Raw genomic sequence first — 13,464 nt, 5'->3', positions numbered from 1 at the left:
AGCTGAGACATCAATACCTTCCAGTACCTAGGTATGCTAATCAAGTTTCTTGTCAAGAACAAAACCAATCATAGTAAAATGGTGATGGATGTGAGATGTTATGTGCTGTTTCACACTTTTTCAGCTTCTGGTTTATGGATGTTGCTGATTTTACCAGTTATGTGTTCTACAGAAATCCTATGGCCTGATTATCAAAAGTGGTGCTCGTGTACACCTTTACCTGAAATAAAGTCAAAACCTTTCTGAAAAATGTCCTATGAATGATTTGTCAGGTTCTACCCAGATTTATCAAAGGAGCTCTTATGGCAAAAAAAAAAAAAAAAAAAAAAAAAAAAGTTTGATGGTGTGTCTGGTTAGGCCAATCCAAAAAAGCAAATGATATTAAGGTCGTTACATCAGGTACTGCAGCATCAAAAGGAATTTTAGAGGGCAAATAGAAAATTAAAAACCCACTTTGAGCTACAGGTAGCTTTGTAGAAGAGAGAGAGGCAAAAAAAAATAAAAATAAAAAGGTTGGAATGCTAAGGAGCTTGTGTGAGGATGTCCATTTTTAAAGTGTTTATATGTAGGGGAAGTAGGTGTATTCAGTCCATGAGGAATTCTGTCTTTAGTTGAGTTGGGACTATCAATGGATCAGAAAAATGAAAAAATAATCATTATTGTGTAATCAATCAGCCATGGCTTAAGTTCCTGATTGGAATCAACTCATGTCATGTAGAAAATGTTGTCTGGATTAGAATATTTTCAGCTTCAAACATTGACTGAAGTGTCTTGTTTAATTCTGCTTTCAAAAATTTCTAGTTTTAAGTATGTTTTTTTATACCAGAGCCAAAACCTCAATGTTATTTCTTTCTATTGACCTGAATAATACATTTTCAATCTTTTTCACCACGTAGTCTCTGGTAGGCTTTTAAGTTTGTTTTGATTTGCACTGCAAGGAGCTCTGAGACTCAAGTATGGAATTTCTGAAGAATCAATCTAAGAGCTGATCTTAGTTGATGTTTTATCTAGTCCTCTGGAGAAAAATGGCAGGATGGTAATGGAATTGGTTGGAAAAATGGGATGTGTAGTGAAAAGAGGAGGGTGACAGTATCATGGAGAAGGGCTTGAATGTTGTTTGACAAATGAGTAGTAGGCAGTGTTTAAAAGCTAAGGATGAAGTGCAGTGTTTTACACTGAATGATGAACAGCTTAAAAATGAACAAACTGGGAAGTTTTACCAGGTGAACATGATGGATAAGCACCAAAAATGCATCACTCAAAGAGGGGCAGGTGCTGAAGATAAACTATAAGGATTTTAGGAGGTGGAAAACAGCAAATGTATAAAAGAAAACATTGTAAGAAATCAGTGTAGAGTGGCTTAAGGAACTGTGCTTCATCTGTTCCCTTCCTGCTTCTCTTAGGTTGGTGGTGGGATGGTGAACCCACCAAGAGCTTCTCAAAAATGTACTCTGGCCATCACCTCCCAGTTGTTCCCAGTGATGAGTCTTGGGAGATAATCAAGCTTGTTCTGCTGTTTACCAGCTTCATTTCTAACTTTTCTAACTTTTACTTTTTCCCATGAAACACCAGGGACCCAAAGTAATTGGGTTTTATGTTCTCACCTTTCATTAAGCAACCTGTAATCTTCCCTCGTTAGTTGGGCAGTGATCTGGTCTTTATAAACTTGAGTTTTCTAGGCATTAATTACACTTTTTAAATTCTGTGCTTAATGAGCTCTGCATCAGTCATTCCCTGACTTGGCCTGGATTCATTGTCAGACTGATAATTATGCAATTGCTTCATCATTTCTGTTTATGCCCTTTATATGTTGGCAAAACTTTGCATTTTTTTACTTACCCAGAAATTTCCAAGTTTTTGAATAGGCATTAAAAGTCAATAAGTTTTCTCTGAAACCTACAGAAGGAACATATTTTGGCCTTCCTCATTTTATGATACCTTTATGTAATACCTGCTTCTTGTCACCTTCATTTTTTTAAAAAGAAAATGACTCTGTCTCACAATCAGAGTAAATGACTTGGCTGTTAGCAAAGTAACAGGCAAGCCACTATACAGTGAATTTAATAGTGATAATTTTTCTACCATTTTTGTCTAGTAATGTGGAAATCCCTTTGTTGAAATACTCTGTGTCTCTGCCACTCACAACAGTTTTTTGAACTTTGGGAAGGATGACCAATGAGTTCAGAAATACTTAGGAGCAACAAAATGGATCTCTTAGTATTGGAACATTTGCAGCTGGAGTGCTCTGTAGCCTTTGCTTAGTTTTATTTCTGTCATTGTGATTTGGTGTGTAATGGGCTTACTGATTTTTGGTTTGTTAAATGGTAGTAATGGTTTGGTAAAACCATTTGTATTTTGTACAGCTCTATGTGGTCCAGCTCCTAGCAGGGTTTTCAGTCTGAATCAATTGTTCTTATGGCTTAACTCATCTTCTGCTGGGACAGAGTTACTCTGAACTAATCTACAACCATTTCTTCTAAGAAATATATTTTTATATGTTGATTTTGTTCTGGAAAAGAAGCACCCCAGCCTGTTGCTGTTGTGTCCCTCTGAGAGCTGTTGGTGTTGGCAATGTGACATCTCTCAATGTGTTCCTGCTGGCCAAGGGTACCCCCACACTGATGTCAGCATCTCCCTACTGTGCCTTTTGGCAGCATCACACCCTGGGAACCTCTCCTTTATTTCAGAGAATCATCAAAAACTTTGGGTTGGAAGGGACCTTAAAGACCATCTAGTCTCAACTTCCCCCTAGACCATGTTGTGCCAAGCCCCATCCAACCTGGCCTTCAACACTGCCAGGGATGGGGCATCCAAAACTTTTCTGGGCAACCTATTTCAGCTTCTCAGCACCCTCACAGTGAAGAATTTCTTCTTAATGTCTAACCTGCATCTCCTCTCTTCCCTCTGCACCCTCCTAGCTTGGTCGGTGACACTCACCAGCTGACCTGGAATGGCAGTCCTGTACCACATTTGCATTTGAGATGCAAAAAAATTATCCTAGAGAGAGCCAAATATTAAAGATAACTTACAGGTAGCTAAGAGCCACTTGCCAGAAAGAAATGAGAGGTGTTTATTTCAGAAAGAAGTTCTTGTGATGCCATCACAGTCATTAGTTTGCTGAACTGGAAAATAAGACAAAATTGGAATTGCCTTCATTTCTTCTCTCATGCTCATCCTCAAGTACTCCCAGACACCCAAATGATTTTGCAGTGCTTCCCAAGCCTCAGTATCTCACTTGGTTGCCTTGCTCCAGGTCTGTCCTTGTTCCTTTTGACACAGCAAAGAAAGGAAGTGAAGAGAACATGACACCTCCCCAGCTCACAGCCACTGTCATCACCCTGTGTGGAGCAAAGCTGTGAGGGAAAAGAGCCTCTTTCAGACATTTTTCAGACTCCTTTGTTCATTAGTCACAGTTTTGACAAGCTGCTAACTCTCTCCCAGATGTGCTCCATCTCCATGCAAGAGAGAAATGACAAATCACTCAGAGTTTAAGGCAAGGAGCTGATCAGAGTGACAATGCTGCAGTTCTTAGTGGGGGTAACAACTCCAGCTTCCTCCTGAAATAGCTTCTCAGCTCTGCTTCATTCAGGTATTCAAACCTCTAGAAAAAAAAAAACCAAAACAGACAGATAAACTGGCAGACAGACAAAATGCCTCAAACATGGGATCAAAGCCTGAGCTCCCCACCCACGTTTTGTTTTCCTCACCCAGGAGCTCCTCTTGCTGCTTCCCTGTCCCCATCTCCCCAGTGGTGCCACTGACTCAATATTGATCAATTTAAAAGAGCACCAAAAGCTTTACAGCCTTTCCAAGTGGTTATAACTTGGGTTTTAATGCATGTTTAGAGCTGGATTTTGGTCATGTAAATTCAGGAGTTCCAAAGCCACTTGAGTGAGGATCCACAATTTAGGGGATAACCCTTGGAAATCATCTTTTTTTTAACTGAGGATACTTTTTTACTTGTTTTTTTTATTTTTATTTTTTTCACTGCTGATGTCATGCAGTGGAGGAGACAGCAGTGGTATAAAATGAGGAGGTAAGGGATAGTAAAATGGAGAGAGCTATTAAGTGAGTCTCTTCAAATAGGAAAGTTTACCTTGGAAAATTCACATGCTAATCATAGCTCAGGGACACACACTGCTTTGTTGAAATGAAAGCACATTACTGCAGAGCATGAACTAAAAATAAAAGAAATCATCTTGTGCTTCAGTGACCAGCCATTATGCTGTGTAAATACCTGATCCCATATTGCAAACTCTTATTAGCAAACATTTGTGTAAAGCTTTTTTTTTTTTTTTTATAGCTGTTTAAGAAGGCTTAAAGAGTGGTGTCTCTTACCTAAAGAAAAATCTATCTCATTTTTCATGCTCTCCAGTTGCAAGGGATTAGTTATGCAGTGGTGTCACTGTCAGTACCAATATGGGTTCTTTTTACCCATTGACAATTAACCTTTCTCTGCAAATAACTCTCAACCCACCAGAGTGGAATTTGGGGTTTATGTTCTACTACAAGCTCTCACATTTCAGTAGTTTTTCTTTAATGTGAAAATGCAAAAATGCTTAACAGCACTTCCAGGGCCAAGAGGATATTGGGTATTTCTGAACCAAAACTTTTCTGTTATTCTGTTGACCACTTTTTGAGGTAAGCCAATGGTAGAGTTTCATCTACTGATTTATTGCTGTTTTTTTGTAGGACAGATGCACTCAGTCTGGCACAACACACTGAGGACTCTCTCCTCCTCCTCCCAGTGTTTGCTGTTGACTTCTCTCTGTGTCCTCCCACTCAGATGACCAAGCAGCTATAATAATAACTTTCTTCTTTCTGTGAGTATTCATTTTTCAGGACAATCTTGAGATGAAATCCTACTTGGATTTTCCACGTATTTCCCTGTGCACTGAGGATTAATACAATAATTCTATTTTTTGGTGTGTGTGAAAATAAATTAACTGTAACACGAGATGCACTTTCATTATTGTATTATCTCTATAACTTCACAGAATGACCAAAAAGTAGTTGATACTTTTAATTGCAGCTGCTTATTCTGGAATTTAGTTTGCAGCCCTCAGTTCTTGCAAATTATTTCTCCAGGGAAGGAAAAGGGTCAACCTAGAGCCACAGCATCATATAATTATTTAGACTTTGGACAGCAGTGGCTTGGATATGAGATCTATTTAAAGACATCTTATGTGTCCATGTACTTGGAGATGAAAGTTCATTAACTATGTTGTAAACCAGCCTCTAATACTTTGAAACTCTGGTCCAGGGCTTCTTTATTTCCATTATTTCAGTATTTTTTTTTCAGAGCAAAGCAAGGCAAGAGTAAATCAGCATTTCCACAGACAGCTCTTGATGTTGTCTGCAGCACTCCTTGTTTTATCACATGAATCAAAGATGTTGCATTGCAGCTCCAAATAAAAACTCCAACTCATTCAGCTAAAACAAATACACTGAAGAAAGAAGTCAGAGGGAAAATGGGGATGAATTAGACTGAAAAAGCAGAGCTCCATATTGATCAGTCTGATTTCATACATATTGAGCAAATACACATCAAAGTTAGCAGCTCTAAATAAAAGAGTAACCTCCTCATCTGCCAAACATGATGGCAAAGCAGAGCACACAAAACCCTTTTTCATTTTATGGAGATGTTAATTAAATATTTCTTTTTTTTAATCCACAGAATGCTGTTCCTCTCTGGTGGAGTGGATATTCTAGGAAACACAATCCAATATATTTCCAGTCAATATGAAGAGGTGAGACCTAAATCAGAGCTAAGGGAGAACTGAAGTGTTCAACTCAAACACCACCAGCCCCAAAATGCACCAGTTACCATTTATATACTGGAACTGGGCATTTTTTCCAGTTCTGTGGGGACCTGGAATTATAATTGTGTGGCTGCCAAATAAAATGTACTCTGATATACACAGCTTGTCCCATAAACCTGACCCAGAAACAAGACATTTTTCCATTGTCTGGTGTCCTTGGAAGGGACACAGTTCCCAGGCTTGGCTGGAAAGCTTCAGCAGAGTCAGGTCAGAAACACCTTTTGATCTGGGGGCTGTGGATGGGATTCAAGGGCTGTGAAGATTTTGGGGTGTTGGGGGAGGTTAAACCTCTTGTGGTTGGGTAAGTCTTGGAATCAAGCCCTCTGTTTCCTTAGTGGTGCAGCCACTGGCCTACAGTATAAAATAAAAGAAGAAAAGGGGAAGAAATTCAACTCTTCTACCTCTGCTTTTTTATTTTCCTTTTCAGAAAACGTGATCAAAGTGTGAGAATTGCTGAAATAATAGGACATGTGCCAGTGAAGCTTCAGGAGAGCTTTCCAGGTCCCACTTTTACCTTCTTAACACTGGATTCTTTCACTTGAGCACGTGGCAGTGGTTGAGACAGCTCTTCAAATCCTTTCTGGATAGAACACCTAAGACTCTCAGTTTTCCAGCTCTCATCCTTTCTGACAAAAGCTTCACATATTTCCAAGTTACACCTTGATTTTTACATTTCCCTGTGTACAGAACAGGGGTGGAGTTGATTGAGCAGCACTTGTGAGTTTTCTGGTTGCTGAACCAGGGTCCTTTTAGCAAAGAAAGGTCAGAACTGCAATCCCATGAACACAGCCTTAGCATTTCCTGCATAATTTCTGTTGGAAATACTCTTTTCAGTCCTACTGTTCACTCTTCTGGGGTCTGATAAGCCCAAATCTCTTCTTAATTCCCTCAGTGCTTCAGACATTTCCCATTTTCAGTGTATCCAGGATGCTTTTTCTTCTTCTGAAAAGATTCCACATCATTCTATAGTGATTTTTCTGATGCTTTCCCATTTACATTTCTCTTTATCAGGTCGATCTCCACTATTTGAACAACAGCTTCCCTCAAAATCCTAGTGCAGCTCTTTCCACATGCAGGTAAAAGAATTTATCAATCTGATAGACCTGATTAATGCTTGTATTTTCTAATTGCATATCCAAATATTCTCTCTCTTGAATATAACCAAGGTGCTGTGTGAGTATGCAGGTTGCTAATGGATAATTTGAATTATCCTCAATTTCCTGTGTACTAAGCCAAGTCCAATTTACTAAATTATTGGTTACATCTTATTCTGACTGTGTTACATGTCAAGAGGAAGAAGAAACTGAGACTTTGATTAAACTTTTCTAAGAGCTAATTGCACACCAAAGATAAGAAAAATTCAGTGTTGGAAAGTAACAAATTGGATTTTGCTGTGAGAGTTTCCTTGTGTGGTGCATCCTTAATACTGTGAAATCACTATGAAATTGCCATTATTATTCTTCAGTACAATGAAGAATTCAGTCTCTACAGGTAATTGACTCCAGAGAATGAGTGGGTGGTACAACATGATTAGGTGAAATTTTGGTAAAAACCTGTTTCCACTCTTTTTTTTTTCCCAGGTGTTAGCATGGCAGCCAAGGTTTGGCTTTTTTAAACTTTCATTTAAGTACATTTGACCACCATACCCAGGGAAAAAACCACCCACAAAAACCCCAGCAGCACTGTATATAAAATTATCTTAATTTTGTTAGGGCTGCAGCAGCTTTTAGGTTCTGCTGAAGCTGCTTTTTGAGGGAGGTAATTTCCATTTAGATAAAGGTAAACTGTTTTTTATAAATGAGTTAGTGTGAACTGACAGTGGGAGAGGAAAGGACAGGGTTACTTATCCTATACTTGTGTTGTACTTGAAGCTGTTTAAGAAATTAAGGAAATCTAGGATGGCTTATCTGTGTCTGTGAAGAAAATCAGGTTTTTTAGTGTATTGTCAGCACATGTTGCCTCCTGGTTTACTCCTTACAGAAGCTGCATCTACACTGTGTTCATGCTGGGATGTTTTCTTGGTGTATTCTGCAGACTTGCAATAGGAAAAAAAAAATTAAAAAAAAAAAATTCTTCTAGACAACAGTACAGCATTCTTTAAAAGATCAGTGATAATTTCAATGTAAATGCAACATGGTTTGATCTTGATTTCACATCATGTAGCAAGAGTCCTGCTATAATCACAAGAAATCATCAGCACCAAAGCAACCTGGGGAAACAAGCTCACAAGGAGGTAAAAAAAAAAATAAATAAATGTTTAAATGACACAGAGGAACAATATCTTGTGGCATAACAAGAGCCCAGTGGGACAAATATAAATTAATAGAGCCAAACATTAAATAAATCACACGTGTCAAAGTCTGGTGTTCCCAGAGGGACTTTGCCAAAAGGTTTGGGCAGTTTGGAAGGGATCTGAGGTGGGAGGAGGGATGGAGAATGACAGCAGGGCTCCTGGGGTCTGTTGGAGGGTTTAATCTGGTCCAACCAACCTGTTTTACTGGAGTCTTTCCCTCTGATGCCTGGCAGGTTCTGGCATTCCCTCTCCTGACCTTTTTGGGGTTTTGGTGGAGGTTGCTTAAGGAGTGTGCAGCATCCTCTTCACCCTTGCTCTCCCTGTTTTTGCAGCCAATTGCTGAGGTTGTTAAAAGGGTGTTTTATCCTGGGAGTGAGGCAAGTGCCTTCTGAAGCATCTTTAAAAGGGTAACATTGCTGGAGAGAGACATGGTGAGGGAAATCAGGCAGCAGGTTGTGTTAATTGCTCCACTGGAGAGGGCCACAGGTGATGGTTTTGGAACAGTGAGTTTTCATTCAGCATGCTGGAAGGGGAAGGCAGCAAAAAAGCTCCCCCAGCCTCACCCTGCTGCTGTAGGAGCACCCAAAGGTGCTCTGAGGAGACCCATGCTGCCCACAGAGCCCAGGACAGACTTCTGGGAGCTCTTGGTGGAGCAGCCCCTCCACCAGCTGTGGCTCTGTGACATCTCCCCCACTCCAAAGATTGTCACAGTCTGTAGGATTTTAGGTGGGAGCTGATTCCACAGCACCCCCTGAGGTCTGACCTGCAAGGAATGGTGTTTTGTTGGGTTTTTTTTTTTGCTGTAGATATCACCTTTGTACAGTGGATTTGTTTCTCTAAGCTTCTGACTGAGTGTTTCTCCCCATGTCCCCATTAATTCCCTTCTCATGGACACATCCAAAGGAGAGCAGTGCCAGGATGCTCCCAGGGGCAGGGGCTTGGGAGCAATTTCTTGCTTTGGCTGGAGGCTTTTTTCTTCTGACCTGCAAGGAATGGTGTTTTGTTGGTTTTTTTTTTTGCTGTAGATATCACCTTTGTACAGTGGATTTGTTTCTGTAAGCTTCTGACTGAGTGTTTCTCCCCATGTCCCCATTAATTCCCTTCTCATGGACACATCCAAAGGGGAGCAGTGCCAGCACTGCCAGGATGCTCCCAGGGGCAGGGGCTTGGGAGCAATTTCTTGCTTTGGCTGGAGGCTTTTTTCTTCTGACCTGCAAGGAATGGTGTTTTGTTGGTTTTTTTTTTGCTGTAGATATCACCTTTGTACAGTGGATTTGTTTCTGTAAGCTTCTGACTGAGTGTTTCTCCCCATGTCCCCATTAATTCCCTTCTCATGGACACATCCAAAGGGGAGCAGTGCCAGGATGCTCCCAGGGGCAGGGGCTTGGGAGCAATTTCTTGCTTTGGCTGGAGGCTTTTTTCTTCTACTTGTGGATATGCACATGAATTATTTACCTGTCTCTAATCCTTTAAAACTCCTGAAGTTTCAGGCTCTGTGATATTTGTGGCAGAGAATGTCACAGGTTATTGATGTCAGGCTGTGTGTATAGAGGAGTGCAGCAATTTACCATTTCTGCCTTTAATACATTCCTGGGAGTTGAAACACCTTTGACTTTTCTTTCCCTTCATTCTTCCCTTTGGTCTTTCTCTCAGTTCCCTCTTCTTCACCCACAAAGAAATTGAACTTAAGTGGTGAAGCACTGGCAGGTGGATTGAGGGCAGGAAAAGATTCCTCCAGAGATCTCAGATGAGGGATGGTGCTAAGGAAATAGAGGGAAGTATTCTTTGCCTTTTCTGCCTTTTTGTGCTTTTCTTTCAACCAACCTCTGGTGCTGGTGGAGCACTGTTCTTTCTTGAGTGACTTAAAAAGAAGGAGAGCAAAACCTCTTTTTGGATTTCAGAAGATAAGGGGAAAAAAAAACGAATTTTCTGTAGCATCAGCAGTGCTGGTAATTTTCTCCAGCAGTCCAAGGAGATGCTGTAGCTTGAATTTAAATTTACAAAGGGCTGTTTTCTGGGAGGAGACACTTTACTTTCCTGTTTCTATTTTGGTTTATTGTTACTGGTTGATGTTTTTTCAGTGAGAATCTCAAATTTTCATTGCACTCAGGAAATGTGTGACTGCTCATCTACCTGTTGGCTTTAACACAGGTCAGCAGAAAGGGTTTGTAGCCACTGGGGTAATTTAAATCCTTGTACTTTTTCCAGTTGCAACAGCAATATCACATGGTTTAGAGACACTGTATGAGGTTTATTTAAAAAAAAAAAAAAAGAAAAGGAAAAAAAAAAAAAGTTACCAAGCGTCTGCCACATTGTTGCAGTTCTGTAAAGTGATTAATTTTCCATCCTTGCTCCAAAAAGCTGAAAGTAGAAGGAGATTTTATTTCAGTCTTTCTAATGATTCATAATCAACTTTGCAAGGAAAAAACTGATATTTTTAACCTCGGATTTGCATTGCACATCAAAACGGATCACTCAGTCTTTGCCAGAACTCTGTTATCAAAATCCTCCAAAGATGGTGACTATTTTTATTCCTTGATGTTCAGTCTGGCTCCAGCAGTGCCCCCCCTGCAGCACTTGCAGAAGGCTGGCCGGGGACCATGGGTTATTCCTCTGGAGCCATCCATCACTTTGGTTTCTTGGTTTCCCATGGCTCCCAACCCTGGTGGAATTCCATGAGGACAAGGAGTGAAAGGTGTGGTCCCTGGTGTTGGATTTCCTTCTCCCAGGTGCACCCAAATCTTCCAGAGGGTAACATTTTCTAGAAAATTACCACCAAAGCAGCAAAACATGCAGAGGCAAGCATGTGCAGTCAGTTCTCCCTGTACTTGGAGGTCAGGATGAGTTTAAATCCTGTGCTTAGAGGATGAGAGAGAGAGATGCAGTTGAGTTATCACATATTTGATTTATTTAACCCTACAGAAATGAACAGATTCACTCCAAAGGCTGAAGGAACATGGGGTTTAATCAAGCTGCATCTCACTTCTGCTCCAGCTCACTCCTGATTTTCTTTTTCAACCCTGAATGCAAAGTGTCTGCTAATAAAAGAATGTGTTATTTAACAGAGAGGTGTTAAAACATTTGAATCCCATCTGGATCATTGTGCACAATATTATTATTATTTTGAATACCACACAAGTGCATCTCTTGGTACAAACAAACTAAATCATTTTAATGTCTATAAAATATAAGCCTACTCTACAAGGGAGAAAGCAGTGAAAACTTTGTTTCAGTGCTTCATACACATTGTCTAACATTTAAACTATTGATTTAAGATGCAGATAATCTATTCTGCATCATTTTGTAATGATCACATTTCTTAGATTTTTCTCCTAAGACTTCTAATGAGCATGATACCATAAGGACATATTGCAGCACTCCCAAAAGGAAAATTTCCTTTCCTTCAGGGTGTCAGCAAAATAACAGATAACTGAGCAGTGAAAGATATAATTTATTTTGGGTTTTAAAAAGCAGAAGAGGCTATTAAGGAAACTAAGAGTAATCACAGGGTAGGACATAACACTTTTATGGACTAGGAGCTGATTAAAGGAAGGAAACAAAGAATGAAATAAATGGGCTTAGCAAGTTAAAAATTGGACAGGAAAACTTGATTCTGTTTTAGTATCTAATGGATTTTATTTATGGCATAGGATGATACATTGCATAGAGACACTCAGGATTCAGATAGATGGGCAGTGAAAAGTCCTTGCTATCCATCAAATCAAACCATTCCTCATTTTGGTTTTGTTGCAGCATTGCTTACATACCCATCACTGCCATTCCCAGAAAATCTAAATGGCTGGAGATGGAAATAGTTCTTATGACTTGATAGATGGATAACATTTTCAAGTCTACACTTTAGCTGTTGCAGTCTAAAAATCCACATTTATTTGCTTTTATTATGAGAATGACAGCTGGGATAATAGTGAATTTGCATTTGGATGTAAACATATAAATAAAAATATCATAGATGTTACAGGGGAGGAAAAAATTACAGTAGATCATCCAGTTGCTGTTCCTATCCAAAGAGAAAACTTTTCTCAGGAATGCTTTTGAGTATTTTGTGGAGGCTGCTTTTTAACTGCCAGCACAGAGCATTGAATAAGTTCTGCTTTCTCCAGGCTCCTAGATTGTAATCATTAGGCTTGTTTGTGTTTGAACTCTCCAAATTACCAGAATTTCTGTGTGAACCACTCTTCTCACTCTCAACACAAGGATGTGCTTCATAAACCAAGATTTGTTTCATTTTTAGTCTCCAGGCTGCATGTTTATTCATGCGTGTATCCAGCTTACAGAAATGGACAGAGAAACATGAGGGTGAATAATTCTCAAGAAAAAATTAGTAGGAAGGAAGACTTCTAACCCAGGGAAGTGAAAGGCACAGAAGTCTTTAGAGAGGCAGTGGGTAAAGACCCTGCTTCACTGGAGATTGCCAGAGCTGGAAAAAAATCCCTGAGGGTTGATCCAACAGCACAGGTAATGCAGAAGAGCATCCTGAACTTGTACTGTTAATTAGTGAGTTTTAGATGAGGAGTGGTTGGAGTCTCAGCTTTGAGGGTTGTCAAAAGAGGCACCTATGTTTTTTGGGACCTGTCTGAATTTCTGTGAGCAGTGGGCTCAAGAGATTGATGAATGGAGGTTCCTTCTCAAAAGCATTTTTAAGTTTCAGCATCCTTCTGTCCTAAAACCCTGCTGTGTTTATAGGCTTGCACTGCCCCAACTCTGCTACTCTTCTGCAGGGCTCTTCTAGGTCTTGAGGTCTAGAGGCAGTGGGTAAAGACCCTGCTTCACTGGAGACTGCCAGAGCTGGAAAAAATCCCTGAGGGCTGATCCAACAGCACAGGTAATGCAGAAGAGCATCCTGAACTTGTACTGCTAATTAGTGAGTTTTAGATGAGGAGTGGTTGGAGTCTCAGCTTTAAGGCTTATCAAAAAAGGCACCTATGTTTTTTGGGACAGTAGTACCTGTCTGAATTTCTGTGAGCAGTGGGCTCAAGAGATTGATGAATGGTGGTTCCTTCTCAAAAGCATTTTTAATTTTCAGCATCCTTCTGTCCTAAAACCCTGCTGTGTTTATAGGCTTGCACTGCCCCAACTCTGCTACTCTTCTGCAGGGCTCTTCTAGGTCTTGAGGTCTAGAGGCAGTGGGTAAAGACCCTGCTTCACTGGAGATTGCCAGAGCTGGAAAAAAATCCCTGAGGGTTGATCCAACAGCACAGCTAAAGTACTACAGAAGAGCATCCTGAACTTGTACTGTTAAGTGGTGAGAGTTTCAGATGAGGAGTCTCAGCTTTGAGGGTTGTCAAAAGAGGCACCTGTGTTTTTTGGGACCTGTCTGAATTTCTGTGA

The sequence above is a fragment of the Heliangelus exortis genome, chromosome 9 (genome assembly GCF_036169615.1).
Source record: "Heliangelus exortis chromosome 9, bHelExo1.hap1, whole genome shotgun sequence".
Taxonomy (NCBI): domain Eukaryota; kingdom Metazoa; phylum Chordata; class Aves; order Apodiformes; family Trochilidae; genus Heliangelus; species Heliangelus exortis.
This window is presented reverse-complemented; position numbering follows the sequence as displayed.